A 27,365-nucleotide genomic window follows, 5' to 3' on the forward strand; every position below is an offset into this window, starting at 1 on the left:
CTGGATGGCTGGGTGGATGGGGGGCACCTGTCCAGGTGGGCTTAGCGCAGGGACGCCCTGAGCAGAGGGTGGACTAGAGGACCTCGAAAGTCCCCTAAGATAGGACCCTAAACTTCCCGTTCAATGGGGAACGCCTGGAGGACCCCCTTCCTCTCCTCGAGGCGCCTCCTTCCGCGGTCCAAAAAGGGGGGGGAACCTTAGAGGTCACTTATCCGAGCCCCCCATGACCGCCCCCCACCCTTTAAATGGGGAAAGCGTGGGAGACGCCCCTTCTTTCTCCAAGGCGGCTTCTTCCGCGGTCCAAAAAAGGGGGAGAACCTTAGAGGTCAGCTGTCCGAGCCTTCCAAGACCGCCCCCTCCCACCCTTTAAATGGGGAAAGCTTGAGGGACGCCCCTTCTTTCTCCAAGGCGGCTTCTTCCGCGGTCCAAAAAAAGGAGGGGAACCTCTGAGGACAGCTATCCGAGCCCCCCATAACCAGCCCCCCCCTTTAAATGGGGAACGCCTTGGGGACCCCCTTTCTCTCCCCGAGGCGGCTTCTTCCGCGGTCCAAAAAAGGGGGAACTTTAAAGGTCAGCTGTCCGTGCCTCCCACAACCGCACCCCCCACCCTTTAAATGGGGAAAGCCTGAGGGACGCTCCTTCTTTCTCCAAGGCGGCTTCTTCCGCGGTCCAAAAAAAGGAGGGGAACCTCTGAGGTCAGCTATCCGAGCCCCCCATAACCAGCCCCCCACCCTTTAAATGGGGAACGCTTGGGGGACCCTCTTTCTCTCCCAGAGGCGGCTTCTTCCCCGGTGCAAAAAAAAGGGGGGAACCTCAGAGGTCAGCTATCCGAGCCCCCCACGACCGCCCCCCCTCCCTCCCTGCTTCCCTCGTGGGAGCCCCGAGCTGGTTGCTTTGCGCTCTCTCCGGGGCGCAGGAGTTGCTCTTGGCCAGCCGGGCAGCTGCCCCACTGCGCCCTTCCGCGGAGCCCCTACCTGGCCTCGGACACCTTGGCCCCGCAGCGCCCGATCGGCAGCCCCGCTGGACTTCTCGCTTGCTTTGCCCGGCGACGGAGAGAAAAGAGGCGAGACGCCCCTGGGAACCTCGCCGCGCTGCGCTCCGCTGCGCTCTGCTCGGGCTCCGGCGGGGAAGAGCCGCAGCCAGCCGCGGTCCCGCCCCGCTCTCCAGCCCGGCCCAGCCCGGCCCAGCCCCGCCGCTGCTCTGCCCTGCCCTGCCTTCCCTCCCTGCCTCCAGTTTTGGTCGCCGCACCTTCTTCTCTTGGCAGGACCAGCAGAAGGTCGTAAGGCTTGGCTCTTCCTTGGAAGCTAAATTCACTCATCAGAGGGAGACCGATGGCAGATGAAGAGAGTTGGAAGGGACCCTAGAGCTCATCTAGTCCAACCCTCCCAAGCAGAAGACCCTACACTATTCTGACCCATGGAAGTCCAGTCTCTTCTTGAAAGCCTCCAGGGATGAAGCTCCCACAACGTCCGAAGGCAACTTCTGTTCCATTGGTTGATGGTTCTCACTGTCAGGAAATTCCTCCTTATTTCCAGGTTGAATCTCTCCTTGTTCAGTTTCCATCCATTATTCCTTATCTGGCCTTCAGGTGCCTTGGAGGATAGCTTGACCCCCTCCTCTCTGGGGCAGCCCCTCAAGTATTGGAAGACTACTATCATGTCTCCCCTAGTCCTTCTCTTCACTAGACTAGCCAGGCCCAGTTCCTGCAACTGTTCTTCATATAGTTTAGTTCTTTGTGCTCTTCTTTGCACTCTTTCCAAAGTCTTCCAGAGTTATAAGAGACTTTGTATGTCACCTAGTCCAGCCCCCCCCCTCCCAAGCAGGAGACCCTACACCATTTCAGACAGATGGCACTCCGGTCTCTTCTTGAAAGCCTCCAGGGATGAAGCTCCCACAACTTCTGAAGGCAATTCATTGGTTGATTGTTCTCCCTGTCAGAAAATTCCTCCTTATTTCCAGGTTGAATCTCTCCTTGTTCAGCTTCCATCCATTATTCCTTGTCTGGCCTTCGGGTGCCTTGGAAAATAGCTTGACCCCCTTCCTCGTCTCTGTGGCAGTCCCTCAAATATTGGAAGATGCTCTCCTGTCTCCCTTCTCTTCACTAGACTAGCCAGGCCCAGTTCCTGCAACCGTTCATCCTATGTTTGAGCCTCCAGTCCCCTCATCATCCTGGTTGCTCTTCTCTGCACTCTTTCCAGAATTTCAACATCTTTTTTTTATAGTGTGGTTACCAAAAGTAGATGCAGTACTCTAGGTGTGGTCTTACTAAAGCTTTACAGAGTGGTATTAGTACCTCCCTTGATCTTGATTGAATCCTCTCTGTTAATGCAATTTAGGATTGCATTGCCTTTTTTAGCTTCACACTTCTGGCTCGTATTTAACTGGTTGTCCACTAAGACTCCAAGATCCCTCTCACAGTGACTGCTGTTAAGCCTGGTTTCACCCAGTTTATATGTCTACTTTTGGTTTTTCTTACCTAAGTGTAAGACTTAACTTTTCTCTACATTGAATTTCATTTAGTTAGACAGGGCCCAGGGTTCAAGTCTGTGGAGATCCATCTGCATCTTGAGCCTACCTTCTAGGGTGTTGGGTATTCATACAATCCAGATCAAGTGAGGTACTAATACCTGCATTTTCTGCGTCGGATGAGAATAGAATAGAATAGAATAGAATAGACCGGGGGTCTCCAACCTTGGCAACTTTAAGCCTTGGCGGACTTCAACTCCCAGAATTCCCCCAGCGAGCTGGCTGGGGGAATTCTGGGAGTTGAAGTCCGCCAAGGCTTAAAGTTGCCAAGGTTGGAGACCCCTGGAATAAAACAGAACAGAACAGAACAGAATTGGAAGGGACCTTGGAGGCCTTCTAGTCCAACCCCCTGCCTAGACAGGAAACCCTACACCACTTCAGACAAATGGTTATCCAATCTCTTCTTAAAAATTTCCAGTGTTGGAGCATTTACAACTTCTGGAGGCAAGTTGTTCCACTGATTAATTGTTCTAACTGTCAGGAAATTTCTCCTTAGTTCTAAGTTGCTTCTCTCCTTGATTAGTTTCCACCCATTGCTTCTTGTTCTACCCTCAGGTGCTTTGGAGAATAGCTTGACTCCCTCTTCTTTGGGGCAGCCCCTCAAATACTGGAACCCTGCTATCATGTCTCCCCTAGTCCTTCTTTTCCTTAAACTAGCCATGCCCAGTTCCTGCAACCGTTCTTCGTATCTTTTAGCCTCCAGTCCCCTAATCCTTTTTGTTGCTCCTCTCTGCGCTCTTTCCAGCCTCTCAACATCTTTTTCGTATCGTGGCAACCAAAACTGGGTGCAAATACTCCAAGTGTGGCCTTACCAAGGCATTATAAAGTGATATTAACACTTTTTGTAATCTTGATGCTATCCCTCCGTTGATGCAGCCTAGGATCGCGTTGGTCTTTTGCAAAAAAGTTGCAAAAGTATAGCTAGATTTAATTCCTGGCAGTGCAAGGATACAGGCCCACGTTATCACCCGAGCTGTCTCGTTCCTAATTTGGTTTCTTCTCTTTCTTGGCAGACACATTCCCCGTCTTGGAAAAGTATTCCATATATCTCAGCCAGGAAGTTTTGATAATAATCCTGCAAATCCTTGGAGCTCCCCACCCCACCTCAGGAGAGCTGCATCTATAGATTCTATCTTTATTCTGCAAACATGGAAAGTTAACAGGCCTCGGGCACCATATTTGGAGTTTCTGTTTCTCCGTGTGAATATGGACGCAGGAGTAGAGTTAGCAAGGGTGATCCCAGGGTCTAAGCATCCAGAAGGGTGTGTGGGAATTTCAAGATCTGCAGGTCGTGAGATCGAATTTTACAAGGAGCTGTAAACCGGTAAGTCTCTGCAAATCTGGGGGGTGATGCCAGGAGGGCTGGGATGGTGTCACACCAACAGTGCGAATGAATGACACATTTGCATCGTTGGCATGACAGTTTGGCCTAGTGGTTAAGGCGGTAGGCTAGAAAACGGGAGGGTGAGTTCTAGTCCTGCCTTAGGCAGGAAAGCCAGCTGGGTGACTTTGGGCCGATCACCAGGAGATGGTGAGTTCTAGTCCTGGCTTAACCAGGAAAACTGGCTGGGTGACTTTAGATCAATCACCAGGAGACGGTGAGTTCTAGTCCTGCTTTAGGCATGAAAGCCAACTGGGTGACCTTGGATCAATCACCAGGAGATGGTGAGTTCTAGTCCTGCTTTAGGCATGAAAGCCAACTGGGTGACTTTGGATCAATCACCAGGAGATGGGGAGTTCTAGTCCTGCTTTAGGCATGAAAGCCAACTGGGTGACTTTGGGCCAATCACCAGGAAATGGTGAGTTCTAGTCCTGCTTTAGGCAGGAAAGCCAACTGGGTGACTTTGGATCAATCACCAGGAAATGGTGAGTTCTAGTCCTGCTTTAGGCAGGAAAGCCAGCTGGGTGACTTTGGGCCAATCACCAGGAGACAGAGAGTTCTAGTCCCACCTTAGGCATGAAAGCGAATGGGTGACTTTGGGCCAATCACCAGGAGACAGTGAGTTCTAGTCCTACCTTACCCATGAGGGTCAGCTGGGTGACTTTGAGCCAATCAGCAGGAGATTGTGAGTTCTAGTCCAGCTTTAGGCATGAAAGCCAACTGGGTGACTTTGGATTAATCACCAGGCGATGCTTGTCAATCGAGGACTCTCTACAGGAGGTGTCAAAAGACATCAAAATGCTCTGAGCAATCAAAACCCTGAACCCATTTAAACCCGGCACCATCACCCCCGCCCCCGCCCGAAGGACCGAGGCTTCCAACTCAGTTCATAATCATTTAAATGCCAGGAAAGGATTTTGAAAGTGCTCTTTGCCGAAGAAATGGGCAACGAGGAGGAAGTTGGGCTTTCTTTCTTCTCATTGGAGAAGCAAAAAGAAAGAACGAAACTTCCGACCACTCTGAGAAAATAAACAGATGTGACGAAAAAGAAAAGAGAAAGCAAAGCTTTAGGAAGAACTACATCTTTCTATATTTATATATGCAGAAGTAGCGGATACGGGACCAAACCCATTCTGGTTCTGGCAAAGGAAATGGCCTGCAAATAGAATCAGAGAACATTGGAAGAATAACAGAGTTGGAAGGGACCTTGGAGATCATCTAGTCCAGCGGTCACCGACTGGTGGTCCCTGAGAAAATTTTGGTGGTCCCCAGAAAAATTATTTTCATTTTTTATCTTGCACTAAATCAGGGGTCCTCAAACTACAGCCCCTGGGACGGAAACGTGCAATGAATGTTTGTGTTGCTCCAGAGAGTCTCCCCCTTTGGGGTCTTTTTGTGTGGGTCGGAGGGGGGCAGAAATTCCGACTTGGGGTCTGCTTCAGCCTCTTGGTGGGGGGGCTTTGGGCGAAGGCTGGAGGGAAAAGCCGCTGGTGGTGAAGAGCCGGAGGGCCTCGTTCCAGTGGGACTGCATCATGGCCTGGAACTGGCTGAGCATCTTAACCCGCTGAGCCTCCAGGCACCGGTCCCTGGCCTTGCACTCCCGCAGGTCTTCCCTCTGCTTGGAATGCTCCTAGTCCTCAGTGAGGTGCTTCTGCTGAGCCTCCTTCTCGGCCAGACCCAATTTGAACTGAGCCAGCTGTTTTGCCAACTCTTTCTTTCTTCCTTTTTTTTTTATTAAAAAGTTTTACAAAGTTTTTGCAAATTCTCCCTCCACCCCTTCCTCATCCTCTCCCCCCTTCCCCCCTTTCCCCAATCCCCCCCCCTACCCCCGCCGGACTTCCCGGAGCAAAATACAGGGTATAACATTTAACAATCATAAACTAGACTACACTAACTATCCATAGACTCCTCTCCCTTCCTTGGAACCTTAACTCCCTTTTTATATATATAAAAAAAGAATACAGGTACAGTTCTTACATTCTATTCATTCATAAACTATTTGATATTTAGGCAGATCATATTAGTGGTCCGCGGGATTTAAAATACTTATTTTGAATGTAATCAATCCATCTTCTCCATTCCAGTATGTATCTTTCTTGTGAATAGTCTTTCAAATACGCTGAAATTTTTGCCAGCTCTGCTAAGTATTGCTACTTTTAATGTCCATTCATCAATAGTAGGCAATTGTTCCTTCTTCCAGTATTGCACTACCAATAGTCTAGATGTTAAATTGAAAATCAGTTTACCCTCTATTACTGTACAATCCGTAATTATACCCAGTAAAAACAACTGCGGAGTAAACTTTATCCTCTTTTTCAAGATATTTTGCATAATCCACCAAATTTTTATGCAAAATGATTTGATTTTTTTACATGTCCACCATATATGACAATAAGTAGCATCATCACAGTCACATCTCCAACATTTAGCTTGCAAGTTCGAATACATGCACGCTAGTTTTTTAGGATCTAAATGGCATCTTGTCAACTCTTTCTTGAAGTGGCTGCTTGGCTACGTCAACTATTGGGGCCTTAAGGAGCCTGGGCGGGCAGGCGAGGAGTGGGTGGCAGGCGAGGGGCAAGTAGAGGTGGGCGAGTAGAGGCTGACATCGAGTTGGCCACGCCCACCCAGTCACATGACCACCTAGCCACGCCCACCCGGTCATTAGGCAGATCATATTAGTGGTCCACGGGATTTAAAATTATGTATTTAGTGGTCCCTGAGATCCGAAAGGTTAGTGACCCCTATTCTAGTCCATCCCACTATACCATTTCTGACTGTCTGATTCAACCCCTTGCTCGCAATAAATTAGTATTTCTTATCCTTGGCAATTTTCCTTTGTATCTTTGAAAGTGAAAATTTGTAAGTGAAGGGCGACCTGTACTATTTATATCGTTTTCTGTCTTTAGAACTGCAGAAAAAATAATTGCTACCAACCTGCCTTCCATTGAGGACCTGTATACTGCACGAATCAAGAAGAGGGTCGTGAAAATATTTGCAGATCCCTCGCATCCTGGACATAAACTGTTTCAACTCCTACCCTCAAAACGACGCTATAGAGCACTGCACACCAGAACAACTAGACACAAGAACAGTTTTTTCCCGAACACCATCACTCTGCTAAACAAATAATTTCCTCAACACTGTCAGACTATTTACTGAATCTGCACTACTATTAATCTTCTCATGGTTCCCATCACCAATCTCCTTCCACTTATGACTGTATGACTGTAACTTTGTTGCTGGCAATCCTTATGATTTATATTGATATATTGACCATCAATTGTGTTGTAAATGTTGTACCTTGATGAAGGTATCTTTTCTTTTACGTACACTGAGAGCATATGCACCAAGAAAAATTCCTTGTGTGTCCAATCACACTTGGCCAATAAAAAATTCTATTCTATTCTAATTTGTATCCTATGACTATCATTAAGTGTTGTACCTTATGATTCTTGATGAAGGTATCTTTTCTTTTATGTACACTGAGAGCATCTGCACCAAGACAAATTCCTTGTGTGTCCAATCACACTTGGCCAATAAAAAATTCTATTCTATTCTATTCTATTCTATTCTATTCTATTCTATTCTATTCTATTCTATTCTATTCTATTCTATTCTATTCTTTCCTTCAGGAGCTTGAAAGAGCACTTATAGCCTTCCCTCATCCCATTTTACCTACACAACAACCCTTTGGGGTAGGCCAAGCTGAGAACCGACAAATACCCTATACAAATAATCGGTTCCCCCCCCCCCCCGACTGACAACGTTTAACTAAATTCAATTGTCCTCATAGCTGGCCGGGGATTTCTTAGCGTGGACTACAACTCCCAGAATTCCCCAGCCAGCTATGCAGACAATTGAAAAAAATGTTGTTTCAGGCTGAATTTGGGACCAATGTGAACTGCGCAAAGCCCCTGAAGGCAGGGCAAGGAGCAGCGGGTGGAAACTCATCAAGGAGAGAAGCAACCTAGAACTAAGGAGGAATGTCTAGACTGTTAGAGCGATTAACCAGTGGAACAACTTGCCTCCAGAAGTCATGGGTGCTCCATCACTGGAGGTTTTAAAGAAGAGACTGGACAGCCATTTGTCTAAAATGGTGTATGGGTTCCAGCCTGAGAAGGGGGTTGGACTAGAAGACCTCCAAGGTCCCTTCCAATGCTATGCTATGCTATGAATAGAATAGAATAGAATAGAATAGAATAGAATAGAATAGAATAGAATAGAATAGAATTTTATTGGCCAAGTGTGATTGGACACACAAGGAATTTGTCATGGTGCATATGCTCTCAGTGTACATAAAAGAAAAAATACCTTCATCAAGGTACAACTCTTAATGATGGTCATAGAATAGAATAGAATAGAATAGAATAGAATTTTTTATTGGCCAAGTGTGATTGGACACACAAGGAATTTGTCTTGGTGCATACGCTCTCAGTGTACATAAAAGAAAAGATACGTTCATCAAGGTACAACATTTACAACACAAATGATGGTCAATATATCAATATAAATCATAAGGATTGCCAGCAACAAGTTATAGTCATACAGTCATGCTCTGCTCTGCTCTGCTCTGCTCTGCTCTGCTCTGCTATTCCTATTCCTATTCCTATTCCTATTCCTATTCCTATTCCTATTCTATTTCTATTCTATTCTTAATTCATATTCATATTCATATTCTATTCTATTCTATTCTATTCCATTCCATTCCACTCTATTTTAAATTCTATTCTATTTTAAATTCTACTCTCTCTTCTCTTCTCTTCTCTTCTCTTCTCTTCTCTTCTCTTCTCTTCTCTTCTCTTCTCTTCTTTTTCTCTTCTCTTCTTTTTCTCTTCTCTTCTCTTCTTCTCTTCTCTTCTCTTTCTCTTCTCTTCTCTTTTCTTCTCTTCTCTTCTTAATTCCTATTCCTATTCTATTCTATTTGATTCCATTCTATGATTGGGGAGATAGCTGCCTTCCAGTATTTGAGGGGCTGCCCCAAAGAAGAGGGAGTCAAGCTATTCTCCAAAGCACCTGAGGGTAGAACAAGAAGCAATGGGTGGAAACTAACCAAGGAGAGAAGCAACTTAGAACTAAGGAGAAATTTCCTAATGGCGAGAACAATTAACCAGTGGAACGGCTTGCCTCCAGAAATTGTTTGTGCTGCTGCATCACTGGAGGTTTTTAAGCAGAGATTGGGCAGCCACTTGTCTGACACGGTATAGGGTCTCCTACTTGAGCAGCGGGCTGGAATGGATGACCTCCAAGGTCCCTTCCTTGTCTTAGGATTCCATGATTCTATGCGATTTTTCCTCCGTCTCCATTTGTACATTCAGATGTGTCGGAGGTCGCAGCAGGAGGACGAAACCTCAAGGAAAATCGTAATTGCAAAAGCAGTGAGAAGTCAAACTGGTTACTCCTTAAAAGAAAAGAGAAGAAAAAACAAAACAAAACCAGAGCACAAAACCTACAAGCCTCCAGCAAGCGGAGAATTGTTTGCACAGAGCAAACGATTCTTGTGCAACGGACGGGCGGCGTTTTCATTCGCTTTGAAAAATGTGGATTCCGAGAAAAAGTTACGCAAAATGGGGAAAACCGAAAAGGGGTGAAAAAAAAAACGAAGTCAGAAAGAAATCGCGGGAATTAAAACAGCTGCCCTCATGCTATTTTGTAAGAAAGGCGGACACTCCTACAGGTAGGCCTCGACTTACGACCACGATGGATTTCCGTCGCTAAACGAGACAGTTGTTAAGCGACTTCCCACCCCTTTGGCCATTTTTACAACCTTATTAGGTTAGTAACCTGGTTGTTAAACGAATCTGGCTGCCCCCATCGACTTTGCTCGGCAGAAGGTCGTAAAAGGGGATCACGTCACCCCGACAACCGTCGTAAGTATGAGTCGGCTGCTAAGCACCTGAATTTTGATCACGTGGCCGTGAGGATGCTGCAAAGGTTTTAAGTGTGGATAGCGGTCATAAGTCACTTTTTTTTCCAGGCCGTTTTAACTTCGAACAGTCACTAAATGAATTGTTATAAGTCAAGGACTGTAGATTTTAAGACAGATTTGATATGTTTTTAACCAGAATCATGGCTAGATGAATCTGATTTTCTCATGACAGACAAGAGAATCAAGTAAAATATTCTCAGTCGGGACAAAATCTTGAGCAGACTTTGGGGTGTTTGCTGGTTCTCAGCTCGGCCTACCTCACGGGGTTGTTGTGTAGATAAAATGAGATGAGGGAAGGCTATGATTGCTTTTTTCAAGCGCCTGAAGAAAAGACAGAAAAAATGTAAATAATGCAGGTAATCCTTAACTTACAATGACTAGTTTAGTGACCGTTCAAAGTAACGGCATAATGACTTATGACTGGGTTTCAAAAAAAAAAAAAATAATTGCTACCAACCTGCCTTCCATTGAGGACCTGTATACTGCACGAATCAAGAAGAGGGCCGTGAAAATATTTACAGACCCCTCGCATCCTGGACATAAACTGTTTCAACTCCTACCCTCAAAACGACGCTATAGAGCACTGCACACCAGAACAACTAGACACAAGGACAGTTTTTTCCCGAAGGCCATCACTCTGCTAAACAAATAATTCCCTCAACACTGTCAGACTATTTACTGAATCTGCACTATTAACCTTCTCATAGTTCCCATCACCAATCTCTTTCCACTTTCGACTGTATGACTATAACTTATTGCTGGCAATCCTTATGATTTCTATTGATATATTGACCATCAATTGTGTTGTAAATGTTGTACCTTGATGAACGTATCTTTTCCTTTATGTATACTGAGAGCATCTGCACCAAGACAAATTCCTTGTGTGTCCAATCACACTTGGCCAATAAAAATTCTATTCTATTCTATTCTATTCCATTCCATTCCATTCCATTCCGTTCCGTTCCGTTCCGTTCCGTTCCGTTCCGTTCCGTTCCGTTCCGTTCCGTTCCATTCCATTCCATTCCATTCTATTCTATTCTATTCTATTCTATTCTATTCTATGACTGGGTTTCACACTTACGACCGTTGCAGCATTCCCCATGGTCACGTGATTAAAATTCAGACACTTGGCAACCGACTCATATTTATGAGGGTCGCAGTGTTCCCAGGGTCACGTGATCCCCTTTTGCGACCTTCTAACAAGCAAAGTCGATGGGGGGAAGCCGGATTCGCTTAAGGACCGTGTCACTCACTTCACAACTGCAATGAAAGAAAGGTCGTAAAATCGGAGCTGAGTCGTCGCCTTGCTTAGCAAGATAAATTCTGATCCCAGCGGCGGTTGTAAATTGAAGACTACCTATAACCCATGGTTTATGTTGCTTTTTTCATGGCTGTTGTTCTTTCAAACAGTCACTAAGTGAATGGTTATAAGTCGAGGACTACCTGTAGAAATCGTAGTTTATTTGCAAGCCAAGCAAATTGCACAACAGTGAGCAAAATGTTCAACCAATATTTACCGCGATTGCTTTATTTGGTTCCCGGCCAATATGATAACATACAATTCAAGGAGGTTTATATTAAGAAATATATATATATATATATATAGCTCCTAGAAGCACGAAGCTGATAACACCAGCCTGAAGATGACGAATGAGACTTTGTCGAAATGTCGCCAAGACACTTCCAATTTTACGCAGGAGAAAATCCAAATAACCATAGACCTATATATATAGACATATATGTAGATCTTTGGTTATTCGGGTTTTCTCCCGCGTAAAATTGGAAGTGTCTTGGCAACGTTTCGACGAAGTCTCATACGTCATCTTCAGGCTTCAGCTTCGTGCTTCTGGGAGCAATGTGTGACTGCAGCTGTTTCTTCCTTATATATATATCTTATATATCTTCTTATATATATCTTCTATATCTTATATATATATCTTCTATATCTTCTATATATATATATATATATATAGAAAGCAGACCCAAACCCACACTGTAATGAAGCACGACCAAGGACTAGACGCCAGACCGCAGCTGCAACATTAGCCATTTCAAACCCCTCCAATCCATACATGCAACAGACAGACACCCACTATGAAGATGTAGCACGACCACAAACACGAAGCCAAACAACAGCAATGCAGCTCACCAGCTCAAATCCCCCTGCAACTCAGACTAATCTGAGCACAACCAAGCCCCCACCCAAACAGGACACACCCCCAGCCAATCAGAGCACAAAAACCCCCATCCAATCAGAGCACAGCCAAGCTCCCACCCAATCAGTTCAAACCCCCACTAGCAGTTAAAAAGGAAGAAACAGCTGCATTCACACATTGCTCCCAGAAGCACGAAGCTGAAGCCTGAAGATGATGAATGAGAATTCGTCGAAACGTCGCCAAGACACTTCTAATTTAATTTTACACGGGAGAAAACCCGAACAACCAAAGACCTACATATATATATATATATATATATATATATATATATATATATATATATACACACACATTGCTCCCAGAAGCACGAAGCTGAAGCCTGAAGATGACGAATGAGACTTCGTCGAAACGTTGCCAAGACATTTCCAATTTTACACGGGAGAAAACCCGAACAACCAAAGACCTACATACAAACACCCGTGAAAACCTCAGAAAACATTTATTTATTTATTTATTTATTTATTTATTAATCGTATTTATATACCGCCCTATCTCCCGAAGGACTCAGGGCGGTTCACAGGCAAATAAAAACACATAAATACAGATTAAAATAACAATTAAAAAACTTATTCTAAAAGGCCGAATGTTTAAAAACAATATAAAAAAAAATAAAACCCATTTAAAACCAATAAATTTAAAATCTAATCCAGTCCTGCGCAGATGAATAAGTGTGTTTTAAGCTCGCGACGGAAGGTCCGAAGGTCAGGAAGTTGACGGAGTCCTGGGGGGAGTTCGTTCCAGAGGGTGGGAGCCCCCACAGAGAAGGCCCTTCCTCTGGGTGTCGCCAGACGGCACTGCCTAGCTGACGGCACCCTGAGGAGTCCCTCTCTGTGAGAGCGCACGGGTCGGTGGGAGGCAATCGGTGGCAGTAGGCGGTCCCGTAAATAACCCGGCCCTATGCCATGGAGCGCTTTGAAGGTGGTTACCAAAACCTTGAAGCGCACCCGGAAGGCCACAGGTAGCCAGTGCAGTCTGCGCAGGATAGGTGTCACGCGGGAGCCACGAGGGGCTCCCTCTATCACCCGCGCAGCCGCATTCTGGACTAACTGCAGCCTCCGGATGCCCTTCAAGGGGAGCCCCATGTAGAGAGCATTGCAGTAATCCAGGCGAGACGTCACGAGGGCGTGAGTGACCGTGCATAGGGCATCCCGGTCTAGAAAGGGGCGCAACTGGCGCACCAGGCGAACCTGGTAAAAAGCTCTCCTGGAGACGGCCGTCAAATGATCTTCCAGAGACAGCCGTTCATCCAGGAGGACGCCCAAGTTGCGCACCCTCTCCATCGGGGCCAATATATATCCTTTCGACCATTCACGCTGGCATTGAAAAAAGGGTTTTATGACCAGTCCTCATGCTTATGACCGTCACAGCTGAAACATGGTCACCTGATCCAAATCCAGGCGCTTGGCAACTTGGCATCTATTTTAGACGATCAATAAATAAAATATACGTGTAGCATCCTCGTACTCATTTTTTTGGTCTTTTTTTAGACCAGATCTTTTGGCATCCTGGATGGAAATGCAACACTCTGGATAACTTAGAAGCAATTCTTCTAAGTTTATTTACTTGGAACTTTAATCACCTTTACAGATGGGGTGAAATTAAAAAACAAAACAAAACACACCAAACAAACAAATCTGAATTTGAACTCCAGCTTCCTCCGGACACGGCTGACATCAAATTACACAATGTTCCAAGTCGAAGCCATCAAAAGCCCTGTTTATTGTGTGTGTGTCCTCCTGCAGAGTTTGTGTTGAAGGAGATGGAATTGCCAATTTTCCAGAAGCAACCCCCGGGTTGCCTTCGTCTCCGGTTCTCCGTGGCCGACGGTTTACGAAAAAGATCAAATGAGGATCCAAACAGAAGCCGCGCGTTTGAGTGAAGAGTCAGAAGAGAATAATTCAAAAGAGGGAAACGATTAGAGTTTGAGACTTTGGCAAAAGAGCAGAGAAGAGCAACAAAGATGATTATAATAATAATAATAATAATAATAATATCAGAGTTGGAAGGGACCTTGGAGGTCTTCTAGTCCAACCCCCTGCCCAGGCAGGAAACCCTACACCATCTCAGACAAATGGCTATCCAACATTTTCTTAAAAATTTCCAGTGTTGGAGCATTCACAACTTCTGCAGGGAAGTTATTCCACTGATTAATTGTTCTAACTGTCAGGAAATTCCTCCTTAGTTCTAAGTTGCTTCTTTCCTTGATCAGTTTCCACCCATTGCTTCTTGTTCTACCCTCAGGTGCTTTGGAGAATAGCTTGACTCCCTCTTCTTTGGGGCAGCCCCTCAAATACTGGAACCCTGCTATTATGTCTCCCGTAGTCCTTCTTTTTATTAAACTAGACATACCCAGTTCCTGCAACCGTTCTTCATGTGTTTTAGCCTTCAGTCCCCTAATCATCTTTGTTGCTCTTCTCTGCACTCTTTCTACAGTCTCAACATCTTTTTTACATCGTGGCGACCAAAACTGGATGCAATATTCCAAGTGTGGCCTTACCAAGGCATTGTAAAGTGGCATTAACACTTCACGTGATCTTGATTCTATCTCTCTGTTTATGCAGCCCAGAATTGTGTTGGCTTTTTTAGCAGCTGCTGCACACTGCTGGCTCATATCTAAATGGTTATCCACTAGGACTCCAAGATCCCTCTCACAGGTGCTACTATTGAGTAAGGTACCACATATACGGTACCTGTGCATTTTGTTTTTTTGGCCTAAATGTAGAACCTGACTTTTTTCACTGTTGAATTTCATTTTGTCAGATCGCGCCCAATGTTCAAGTCTGTCAAGATCTTCTGGAGTGTTGGCTATTCCTGCCAGCTTGGTGTCATCTGCAAATTTGATGAGTTCCCCATTTATCCCCTCGTCCAAGTCATTGATGAAGATGTTGAAGAGTACTGGGCCTAAAACAGAGCCTTGGGGTACTCCACTGCTTACTTCCCTCCATGTGGATGTAGTTCCGTTGAGGACTACATGTTGAGTGCGGTTGGTCAGCCAGTTACGATTAAAAGGCCTGGAGTGGAGACTAAAACATAAAAAGAACGGTTGCAGGATTTGGGTAGGGTCTAGTAGTTCCTCCTGGCACGTCTAGTTTAATGAGAAGAAGGACCAGGGGAGACATGATAGCAGTCTTCCAATATTTCAGGGGCTGCCCCAAAGAAGAGGGAGTCGGGCTGTTCTCCAAAGCACCAGAAGGCAGAAAAAGAAGCAACAGATGGAAACTAATCAAAGAGAGAAGCAACTTGGAATTAAGGAGGAATTTCCTGACAAGTGAGAACAATTAACCCATGGAACTACTTGCCACCAGAAGTTGTGGGTGCTCCATCACTGGAGGTTTTTAAGCAGAGATTGGACAGCCACTAACATGGTATAGGGTCTCCTGCTTGAGCTGGGGGCTGGACTAGAAGACCTTCAAGGTCCCTTCCAGCTCTGTTCTGAACTGAATTGGGTATATCTAGTCTAGAGAAAAGAAAGACTACGGGTGACATGATGGCAGTCTTCCAATATCTCAGGGGCTGCCCCCAAAAAGAGTGGGGTCAAATTATTCTCCAAAGCCCCTAAAGGCAGGACAAGAAGCAACGGATGGAAACTAACCAAGGAGAGAAGCAAACTGGAATTAAGGAAGAATTTCCTGACAGCGAGGACAATGGGCTAAATTGTGGTCATAAACTGAGGACTACTTGAGGGGGTGTTACTTGGAACCCTGACACTGTATTCCTAGTCACAACCAGCTCCCAATACAGGTAGTCCTCAACTTACGACCACACCTGAGGCCCCCCCCCCCGGTAATCTGTTGCTAAATGGGACGTCGGTTAAACGAAATTTTATCCCGTTTTATGACCTTCCTTTTCCAGGCTTATGAAGTGCAGCGGCGAACCTGGTTGTTAAGTGAACCTGAGCTTCACCGTCGACTTTTGCTGGTCAGAACGTCGCAAGAGGTGGATCACGTGACCCCTGAGACACGGCAACCGTCATAACTACGAATCCGTTGAATTTCGATCGCGTGAATGCTGCCACGGTGGTAAGTGTGAAAGAGGTCACTTTTTTCCCCCACTACCGTTGGAACGTCGAACGGACACTAAATGAATGGCTGTCAGTCACCTATGGTATAGGTCCATGATGGCAACCCTATGGCACGCTTGCTACAGGTGGCACACGTAGCCATATTGGTGGGCACGCGAGCTCAGCTCAGGTCCCACTGGAAGTTGACAAACGGGCCTCCATGGGTGTGGGGAAGGCCGTTTTGGTCCTCCCCAGGCTCCCAGAAAGGCTCTGGAGCCTGGTGAGAGCAAAAAACAGGCCTACCAGGCCCACCATGCCAAAAGCGTGGTGTGTGTGTGTGTGTCACATGCGCATAGAATTATAGGTGTGGGCACGCACGCAACCACCCTCCCGCACTCCTCTCGCCATCACTGGTATCGATTCTCCTGCTCCAGCAGGGGGCTGGACTAGAAGACCTCCGGAAGGTCCTTTCTGGCTCATATTCTATTCATTGGAACGCATTGGAACTGGATTACTGCAATGCTCTCTACATGGGGCTCCCCTTGAGGAGCACCCGGAGACTCCAGGTAGTTCAGAATGCGGCTGCGCGGGTGATAGAGGGAGCCCCTCGTGGCTCCCACGTAACACCTCTCCTGCGCAGACTGCACTGGCTGCCTGTGGCCTTCCGGGTGCGCTTCAAGGTTTTGGTAATGATCTTCAAAGCGCTCCATGGCATAGGGCCGGGCTACTTATGGGACCGTCTGCTGCCACCGAATGCCTCTCACCGACCCGTGCGCTCTCACAGGGAGGGACTCCTCAGGGTGCCGTCGGCCAGGCAGTGCCGACTGGCGACACCCAGGGGAAGGGCCTTTTCTGTGGGGGCTCCCACCCTCTGGAACGAGCTTCCCCCAGGACTTCGCCAACTTCCTGACCTTCGAACCTTCCGCCGCGAGCTTAAGACACACCTATTTATCTGCGCAGGACTGCACTAGAATTTTTAAATTTTTTAAATGTTTAAATTTTAAATCTGGTTTTAATGGGGTTTTATTATTTATATCTCTATTTTAAATATTCGGCCTATGTAATAAGTTTTTTAAATTAATGTTTTACTCTGTATATATATATGTTTTTATATGGCTGTAAACCGCCCTGAGTCCCTAGGGAGATAGGGCGGTATAAAAGTGTGTGAACAATATTGTAAGTCCCTGAACTGAGCAGGCACAGATTGGAAGCATTTATTTTATTTATTTATTTATTTTGTCACAACATCATACAAAAAGATTATATAGTATATACACATATAAACATATATAGGAAGAAGAAAAGAAAAACAATAGGACAGGAACGGTAGGCACGTTTGTGCGCTTATGCACGCCCCTTATGGTCCTCTTAGGAATGGGGTGAGGTCAACAGTAGAAAGTTTTTGGTTAAAGCTTTTAGGATTATGAGAAGAGACCACAGAGTCAGGTAAAGTGTTCCAAGCACTGATGATTCTGTTACAGAAGTCATATTTTCTGCAATCTAGATTAAAGCGGTTGACATTAAGTTTAAATCTATTGGTTGCCCTTGTATTATTGCAATTAAAGCTGAAGTAGTCTTTGACAGGAAGGACATTACAATAGATGATTCTGTGAGTTAAACTTAGGTCTTGTCGAAGGCGACGGAGTTCCAAGTTTTCTAAGCCTTGTCTGTACTTGCAAATACAATCTTTGTTACCAACTCATTCTCATTGCCCCCAAGCCTTTTTCCCCCCAGATCTAACCACGAATGTACTTGCAACCTGTTTTTTTGTTTTTTTTAAATCTTTGGCGTCCTCCGCACTTCCGGTTCCCCGGTGGGTGTTTCGAAAACCAGTGAAGAATGCCAGAAATTGCAAACAAATTCTAAATAAGTCATGGGACCTTCGCCTTAACCTTGGAAACCGCCACCCCCCAAAAAAAGAGGATATCGGGAATTATGCCATGCAAGCGGCGTTCAAGGATCAAGGTCTTTCAAAGCACCCATAGAGGAAGAGGAGAATTTGAACAGCGACACAAAATAAAAATGGGATAAACACTTCACCGCAATGTAATTGACCACCAAACGAAAAATCTGTCCAGTTCTCCCTTAAGAAGAGATTATCTTTAAACTTTAAACTTGTGGTCCTTTTTTGTTGTTTTTTTTTGCGTGGTGTTATGATTGCTGCGTCAAGGATAACATTTCTTTCAAGCTTCAGATCTCTTGAAGTGGTTATTATTCATTCACATCCTGCTTGTATTATTTTTATAAATAACCCAAGGCTGAGAATTTATCTGTTACTCCTTCCTTCTCCTCTTTTTTCCCACAACAACAAAACTGGAAGTGGCTTAGGCGGTGAGAGAGGGATTGGGCCAAAGACACCCAACTGCTTTTCAGGTCTGATGTGGGACTAGAACTCACCGTCTCCTGGTGTTTGGCCCAGAGTCACCCAGCTGGCTTTTATGCCTAAGGCGGGACTAGAACTTACCGTCTCCTGGTGTTTCGCCCAAAGTCACCCAGCTGGCTTTCATCCCTAAGGCGGGACTAGAACTTACCATCTCCTGGTGTTTCGCCCAAAGTCACCCAGCTGGCTTTCATCCCTAAGGCGGGACTACAACTTACCGTCTCCTGGTGTTTCGCCCAAAATCACCCAGCTGGCTTTCATCCCTAAGGCGGGACTAGAACTACTGTCTCCTGGTGTTTCGCCCAAAATCACCCAGCTGGCTTTCATCCCTAAGGCGGGACTAGAACTACTGTCTCCTGGTGTTTCGCCCTAAGTCACCCAGCTGGCTTTCATCCCTAAGGCGGGACTAGAACTTACCGTCTCCTCGTGTTTCACCCAAAATCACCCAACTGGCTTTCATCCCTAAGGCGGGACTAGAACTTACCGTCTCCTGGTGTTTCACCCAAAGTCACCCAGCTGGCTTTTGTGCCTAAAGAGGAACTAGAACTCACTGTCTCCTGGTGATTGGCCCAAAGTCACCCAGCTGGCTTTCATGCCTAAGGCAGGACTAGAACTCACCGGCTCCTGGTAATTGGCCCAAAGGTACCCAGCCAGGTTTCATGCCTAAGGTGGAACTAGAACTCACTGTCTCCTGGTGATTGGACCAAAGACACCCAGATGATGTTCATGCCTAAGGCGGAACTAAAACTCACAATCTCCTGGTGATTGGCCCAAAGTCACCCAGCTGGCTTTCATGCCTATGGCTGGACTAGAACTCACCGGCTCCTGGTGATTGGCCTGATGCCTTAATCACGACACCAATCTTGCTCAATATCCTTGAATTTACCAGCATTTTTCAACAGCAAAATGCCACAGCTTTCCAAATTTCCCAAATCGAAAGAGGACTATCCTTGCATTAAAAAAAACATGCGCTCCCTACATGTTGGAGCACAAAATCCGCAGGTCTGAAATATGTTTGAAATTTGCAGAAGTGACAGCCATTCTTTTCGGAAGGAAGGGATGAAGAATTAGCAGGTTAAAGGCAACAAAAAAGCGAAATGATTTGTGCCGAGAAGAAACAGAGAGACCAGAGAAAATAATTATTCTATCTTGAAAGAGGACACGGGTCATTAACTGGAATTCGGGTGCCTTTTGATTTACAAGCACAATTGGAATTGGTGTATTTGTTGCTAAGCAATGTGGTTATTAAGTGAATAACAGAATAACAGAGTTGGAAGGGACCTTGGAGGTCTTCTAGTCCAACCCCTGTTCAAGCAAGAGACTCTGTATCCCATTCTGGACAAATGACTATCCAATCTCTTCTTTAAAACCTCCAGTGATGGAGCACCCACAACTTCTGGTGGCAAGTAGTTCCACTGGTTAATTGTTCTCACTGTCAGAAAATTCCTCCTTCATTCCAGATTGCTTCTCTCCTTGATTAGTTTCCATCCGTTGCTTCTTGTCCTCCTTCAGGGGCTTTGGAGAATAGCTTGACCCTCTCCTCTTTGGGGCAGCCCCTGAGATATTGGAACACTGCCATCATATCACCCCCTCGTCCTTATTTTCTCTAGACAGGCCAAACCCAAAGTGAGTCGCCCCCAATTTTACAGGGGGCCTTTTTGCCAGGTCCTTAAGTGAATCACGCAGTTTTTTTCCCGAAGGCCATCACTCTGCTAAACAAATAATTCCATCAACACTGTCAAACTATTTACTGAATCTGCACTACTATTAATCTTCTCATCGTTCCCATCACCAATCTCTTTACACTTATGACTGTATGACTATAACTTGTTGCTGGCAATCCTTATGATTTATATTGATATATTGACCATCAATTGTGTTGTAAATGTTGTACCTTGATGAAGGTATCTTTTCTTTTATGTACGTTGAGAGCATCTGCACCAAGACAAATTCCTTGTGGGTCCAATCACACTTGGCCAATAAAAATTCTATTCTATTCTATTCTATTCTATTCTATTCTATTCTATTCTATTCTATTCTATTCTATTCTATTCTATTCTATTAAGCGAATCCGGTTTTCTCTATTGACTTTGCTTGTCCGAAGCCAGTTGGGAAGATGAGAAGTGACAATCATTTGTCTCTGCAACGGTTTTAAATACATGCCGGTTGCTAAGTGCGAGGACCGATCCGTAAATCACCTTTTCACTCCCTGTTGTTAACTTCCAACGATTGAGAAACGAATGGTCGTAAGTCAAGGACCACGTTTAGAGTGCCGGGAGACTTTATCGTGTCCCATTTGGTTCCAGAAAAACCGGGTCACAACCGAGACCCATTGCCGAAGACAGCACAATGGAGACTTAGACAGAGAGTCCTTGACTTAACGACTACAACTGAGTCCGATTGTCAGCTAAGCAAGACAACCGGTCATTCTGCTCCATTTTACGACCTTTCTTGCCACCGTTGTGGCAAGCGAATCACTGCAGTTGTTAAGTTAGTAACCCGGTTGTTAAGCGAATCTGGTTTCCCCATTTGTCGGCTGGGTTGCAAAAGGTTTCACACTGCAACTGTCATGAGTACATGCCAGTTGCCAAACCTGCACATTTTGATCACGTGACCATGGAGATTTGGCAACGGTCATAAGCAGGGGTCCCCAAACTTGGCAGCTTTAAGACTTGTGGACTTCAACTTCCCAGAATTGTATATATGTTTAGGTATACATGATTATATATATTTTTCTTTTTTTTTCTTTTTCTTTCTTTTTTTCTTTTATGTACACTGAGAGCATATGCACCAAAACAAATTCCTTGTGTGTCCAATCACACTTGGCCAATAAAGAATTCTATTCTATTCTATTCTATTCTATTCTATTCTATTCTATTCTATTCTGTTCTGTTCTGTTCTGTTCTGTTCTGTTCTGTTCTGTTCTGCTTTGCTCTGCTCTGCTCTGCTCTATTCCGTATTTTCTATTCTATTCTATTCTATTCTATTCTATTCTATTCTATTCTATTCTTCATTCCAATCTTTATTCTATTCTATTCTATTCTATTCTATTCTATTCTATTCTATTCTATTCTATTCTATTCTATTCTATTCTATTCTATTCTATTCTATTCTATTCTATTCTATTCTTCTATTCTATTCTATTCTATTCTATTCTATTCTATTCTATTCTTCATTCCAATATTTATTCTATTCTATTCTATTCTATTCTATTCTATTCTATTCTATTCTATTCTTCATTCCAATATTTATTCTATTCTATTCTATTCTATTCTATTCTATTCTATTCTATTCTATTCTATTCTATTCTATTCTATTCTATTCTATTCTTCATTCCAATCTTTATTCTATTCTATTCTATTCTATTCTATTCTATTCTATTCTATTCTATTCTATTCTATTATTCTATTCTATTCTATTCTATTCTTCATTCCAATATTTATTCTATTCTATTCTATTCTATTCTATTCTATTCTATTCTATTCTTCATTCCAATCTTTATTCTATTCTATTCTATTCTATTCTATTCTATTCTATTCTATTCTATTCTATTCTATTCTATTATTCTATTCTATTCTATTCTATTCTTCATTCCAATATTTATTCTATTCTATTCTATTCTATTCTATTCTATTCTATTCTATTCTATTCTATTCTATTCTAACTAGTAGCGGTATTTACTTACCTTCGCTACTGGTTCGCAAATGTGAGTGCGCGCACCACCACTGCGCATGAACCAAGCCTTCAGCGCATGCGCTGAGCATCCCTAATGATGTCCGGATAGGTGGGCGGAGCCTCCTGCCGCCAATGCTTCCTGTTCGCCTGAAACCGGATTGAACCGGTAGAATCCTACCACTGATTATAATATTTGTGATGATGAAGTTTATATGTTAACATTTTGGACGCCTAGGAAGCGCACTGTTCAACACAGAAATGGAATGCGTGATATAAAACAATAAAAAAATTTTTAACACAGAAAATTTTCATGGAAAAAGCAGTGGAGGCTTGGAACCAGCTTCCAATTCAGCGGGCAAATGGATTTTAAACCCGCTTGGGATAGACACCTGTCCATCATTCGACAAATAATGAAAAACTAAATTTGAAATAAAATTAAAATTCGTTCGTGCGGCTCGGTTTCTGGCATGCCGTGGCCCAGGGTTGGGGACCCCTGCCATAGGGAATGATGGGTTCGCTTAATGACTGTGACGTCCGCTTAACACAGAGGTCTTCAAACTTGGCAGCTCGAAGACTTGTGGACTTCAACTCCCAGCTATGCTGGCTGGAGGATTCTGGGAGTTGAAGTCCACAAGTCTTCAAGTTGCCAAGTTTGAAGAACTCTGTCTTAACAACTGCTGCAGAAAAGGTGGTAAAATCAAGTCGGTCACATGGGTGGCTCACTTTACGACGGTCACTGTCCTGAGACAAAGACTACCTGGAACGGGGCAAATGTGTCCTCTTCATTCCTTCACCAACTTTACGGGAGAAAAGTGGTTGCTTTTAAAGCAGGAGAGGAAAAATTAGTTTTTTTTCCTCCTTGGCTGACTTTGGAAACACTTCTGTTTCTGACCGCAGCGTTAATTCTCCTGATCTCTCTTAAGAAAGATTTAATCTTCTCTTTCCTCCTTTAATTTTTTTTTTTTCTTCTCTCTCTCTGAAAGGAACCCATTGATACCAACAGAAGCAGATATGTGGCATTCAGGATAGCGTGAAAGAGAATTCTGGGCGTTGAAGACCACAAGTCTTAAAGCTGCCGAGTTTGAAGCCCTCTGGTCGTAAGTGTGAAACACAGTCCTAAGCAGTAGTGAGATTCAGCCAGTTCACACCACTTCGGTTGTTAACTTTCTGCGCAGTTTGGCAAACTGGTTGTTGGAAGAAATCATGAGGGCAGAGAACCGGTGGTTAAATGACTTGAATCCCACCACTGGTCCTAAGCCCCTTTTCCCAGTCCCCTTTGTAACTTCAAACCGCCATTAAGCGAAGAGTTACAAGTCAAGGACTTCCTATACTTCGAAATTTAACTTTAGAGAATAACTCTTCCTGTTCCCGACAGATTTAAGGATTGTGAAAGTTGTCGCTCCAGCAAACTCAACTGTTTATTCTCTAGGTGGGGCGACAGTGAGAGAAATACATCCGAGGGAGAAATCTGTTTGTCTTTCTTCCAGAATTTCTTGATCTTTGAGCCCATTCAGTGGTTGTTCCTGCAAAGTCATCACACGGTCTGGCAAGAAATGCGTTGATGCTGGAATTAGTGGGTTTCTGCCATTTGCAAAGAGTTGTTGCAATTAATTGCAGGTACTCCTCAACTTTGGACGGTTTAGGGACTGCTCAAAGTTACGACAGCCCTGAAAAATGGGACTTATGACCGTTTTTCACATTTACGACCGTTGCGGCATCCCCATGGTCACATGATCAAAACTGAGGTGCATGGCAGGTGACTCATATTTAGGATGGTTTCAGTCTCCCAGGGTCATGGGATCCCTTTTGCAGAAAACGGTCGTAAGTCATTGTTTTCAGTGTCCTTATGGTCACTATATGAAAAATTGCCTGTACTATAGTGGAGAGTTTCCCAGACTGAGAAAATGACCAGTCTCCCATCTGGCCAGCAGACATTTCAACTTCAGGGAAAATTGGGGTCAGTTAGAGGGTACCACTTTGTCATTTAACAAAGGAGCAGAGTTGGGAGGGACCTTGAAGGTCATCTAGTCCAACCCCCCGCCCAAGCAGGAGACCCTACACCATTTTTGACCCATGGCAGTCCAGTCTCTTCTTGAAAGCTTCCAGTGATGAAGCTCCCACAACTTCTGAAGGCAACTTCTGTTCCATCGGTTGATGGTTCTCACTGTCAGGAAATTCCTCCTTATTTTCAGGTTGAATCTCTCCTTTTATTTTTATTTATTTATTTATTTTTGTCACAACAATATATATATAAATATCATACAAAAAAGATTATATAGTATATAATAGAATAGAATAGAATAGAATTTTATTGGCCAAATGTGATTGGACACACAAGGAATTTGTCTTGGTGCATATGCTCTCAGTGTACATAAAAGAAAAGATACGTTCATCAAGGTACAACATTTACAACACATATATAAACATATATATGAGTAAATATTAGGAGGAATAAGCATTATATATATAAGAAGAAAAAGAAAAACAATAGGACAGGAACGGTAGGCACGTTTGTGCTCTTATGGTCCTTTTAGGAATAGGGTGAGGTCAATATTAGAAAGTTTTTGGTTAAAGCTTTTGGGATTATAGTCAGTTTCCATCCATTGTTCCTTGTCTGGCCTTCGGGTACCTTGAAGAATAGCTTGACCCCCTTCCTCCTCTCTGGGGCAGCCCCTCAAATATTGGAAGATGCTCTCCTGTCTCCCCTGGTCCTTTTCTTCCCTAGACTAGCCAGGCCCAGTTCCTGCAACCATTCATCGTCTGTTTTAGCCTCCAGTCCCCTAATCCTCTTAGTTGCTCTTCTCTACACTCTTTCCAGAGTCTCAACATCTTTTTTATAGCGTGGTGACCAAAACTAGAGGCAGTACTCTAGGTGTTGGCCTTACTAAGGCTTTAAAGACTGGTATTAGTACCTCCCTTGATCTTGATTGTATCCCTCTGTTAATGCAACTTAGCTTCCAAGGAAAGAGTAAGACTTTCAACCTTCTACTGGTCCTTCCAATAAGAGACATATGAGTAATATGGTCCCCCTCCTCAAACTTCCTTTACGCTCAACCAGACATTTCCTGCCAGGTCTTCTGACAGTCAACAGAGGCTTCCTACTATCATTGTTTTTCTTATTCCAGCAGCTTCCGTCCAATTCAGAAATCAAATATTGGAAACTAGAAAACCAGCTATCTTTAGATCCTAACGTTTGCTTGCGATCAACAAGGTCCTGGCTCTGTTTTTTGTATTTTTTTTTAAGCCTGGCAAAAGGAGTTCATGCGGAGGGCAAATCCTGGCCAAACTGGAACCAGATTTCTGCAAAACGTAAAAAGAGAAAGAGAAGATCCAGCATCAGCTGATGATATCAAACTATTTAACACCCCAGACAATACAGCTACCCTTCAAAAAAGACCTGGACTTTGTGTCGGAATGGTCAAAAACTTGGCAACTCCAAATCTCAACCAGCAAATGCTCTGTCTTACACATTGGAAAAAAAGAATCTAAACACTAAATACAAACTCGATGGACATTACCTTACAGATGATCCCCACCCTGTCAAAGGCCTTGGAGTTTTCATATCCAATGATCTAAGTGCCAAAGCCCACTGCAACTACATCGCAAAAAAGGCTTTAAGAGTTGGAAACCTAATCTTGCGTAGCTTCTTCTCCAGAAACTCCACACTACTTACCAGAGCTTACAAAACATTTGCTAGACCAATTCTTGAATACAGCTCGCCTGTCTGGAACCCACACCACATTTCAGACATCAATACAATTGAACGTGTCCAGAAATATTTTACAAGAAGAGTTCTCCGCTCCTCTGAATACAACAAAATACCTCATGCCACCAGACTTGAAATCTTGGGTTTAGAAAACCTAGAACTCCGCCGACTCAGACAAGACCTGTGTTTAATTTATAGAATCATCTATTGCAATGTCCTTCCTGTTAAAGACTACTTCAGCTTCAATCACAACAATACAAGAGCAAACAATAGATTTAAACTTAATGTTAACCGCTTCAATCTTGATTGCAGAAAATATGACTTCTGTAACAGAGTTGTTAATGCTTGGAACACACTACCAGACTCTGTGGTCTCTTCCCAAAATCCCCAAAGCTTCAACCAAAAACTGTCTACTGTTGACCTCACCCCATTCCTAAGAGGTCTGTAAGGGGCGTGCATAAGAGCACAAGCGTGCCTACCGTTCCTGTCCTATTGTTACTTTCATGCTTATGTTTATATACACTGTTGTGACAAAATAAATAAATAAAATAAATAAAATAAATAAATTACTGCGGCCAGTGCTGGGAAAATTAAAAACGGGATAAAACAATTCCACCTTAACTACCTAACTACCAAAGTTAGGTACTTAATTACCAAAGAAGAGGGGGTCAACCTAGTCTCCAAAGACCCTGAAGGTAACGGATGGAAACCAATCAAGGAGAGAAACAACCTGGAATTAAGGAGAAAACTTCCTAACAATGAGGACAATTAACCAGTGGAACTACTTGCCACCAGAAGTTGTGGGTGCTCCATCACTGGAGGTTTTCAGGAAGAGACTGGACGACCATTTGTCTGGAATGGTCTAGGGCCGTGATGGCGAACTCATGCCAGACGTGGCACGCAGCGCTCTCTCTGTGGACACGCAAGCTGTCACCCCAGTTCAGCTCCGCCGCGCATGCCTCCTGCTGGCCTGCTGGCCTTTGGGTCTCTACAGTGCATGTGCAAGCGCAGGGCGTGCGAGGGGGCACGCATGGAAGCATGGGGTGGGGTGGGGCACATGTGCGAGGCTGCGCACGCATGCACGGGGCAGGCGCATGCACGGATTGCATTTTGGGGGTTTGGGCGTGCACGAGCGTGCCTCAGTCCGGAAAAGATTAGCCATCACTGGTAGAGGGTTTGCTGCCTGAGCAGGGGGTTGGACTAGAAGACCTCCAAGGTCCCTGCCAACTCTGTTATTCTATTCTAGTTCTTATTCTCTTCTCTTCTCTTCTCTTCTCTTCTCTTCTATTTCATTTTCTCTTCCCTTCCCTTCCCTTCCCTTCCCTTCCCTTCCCTTCCCTTCCCTTCCCTTCCCTTCCCTTCTCTTCTCTTCTCTTCTCTTCTCTTTTCTTCCATCCATTTTTTCTTCTCTTCTCTTCCATTCCATTCCATTCCATTCCATTCCATTCCATTCCATCTTCTCTTCTCTTCTCTTCTCTTCTCTTCTCTTCTCTTCTCTTCTCTTCTCTTCTCTTCTCTTTCATTCTATTCTATTCTATTCTATTCTATTCTA

General features: G+C 44.4%; 1 protein-coding gene across 2 annotated transcripts in view; it reads right to left on the reverse strand.

Annotated features, from left to right (window-relative positions):
* P2RY6 (pyrimidinergic receptor P2Y6) overlaps nt 1-27,365 on the reverse strand; it is a 199,068-nt gene that overhangs the window by 49,807 nt on the left and 121,896 nt on the right. Inside the window, exon 1 of one of the 2 annotated variants that reach the window (XM_058185392.1) lies at nt 975-1,111. The exons of the other annotated variant lie outside the window; for it this stretch is intronic. The gene's annotated coding sequence lies outside the window, so the exon portion shown is untranslated. Of the gene's footprint in view, nt 1-974; nt 1,112-27,365 lie in introns of those variants that run through there. 2 annotated transcript variants of the gene reach the window in all.

The sequence above is a fragment of the Ahaetulla prasina genome, chromosome 5, assembly GCF_028640845.1.
Source record: "Ahaetulla prasina isolate Xishuangbanna chromosome 5, ASM2864084v1, whole genome shotgun sequence".
Lineage (NCBI taxonomy): Eukaryota > Metazoa > Chordata > Lepidosauria > Squamata > Colubridae > Ahaetulla > Ahaetulla prasina.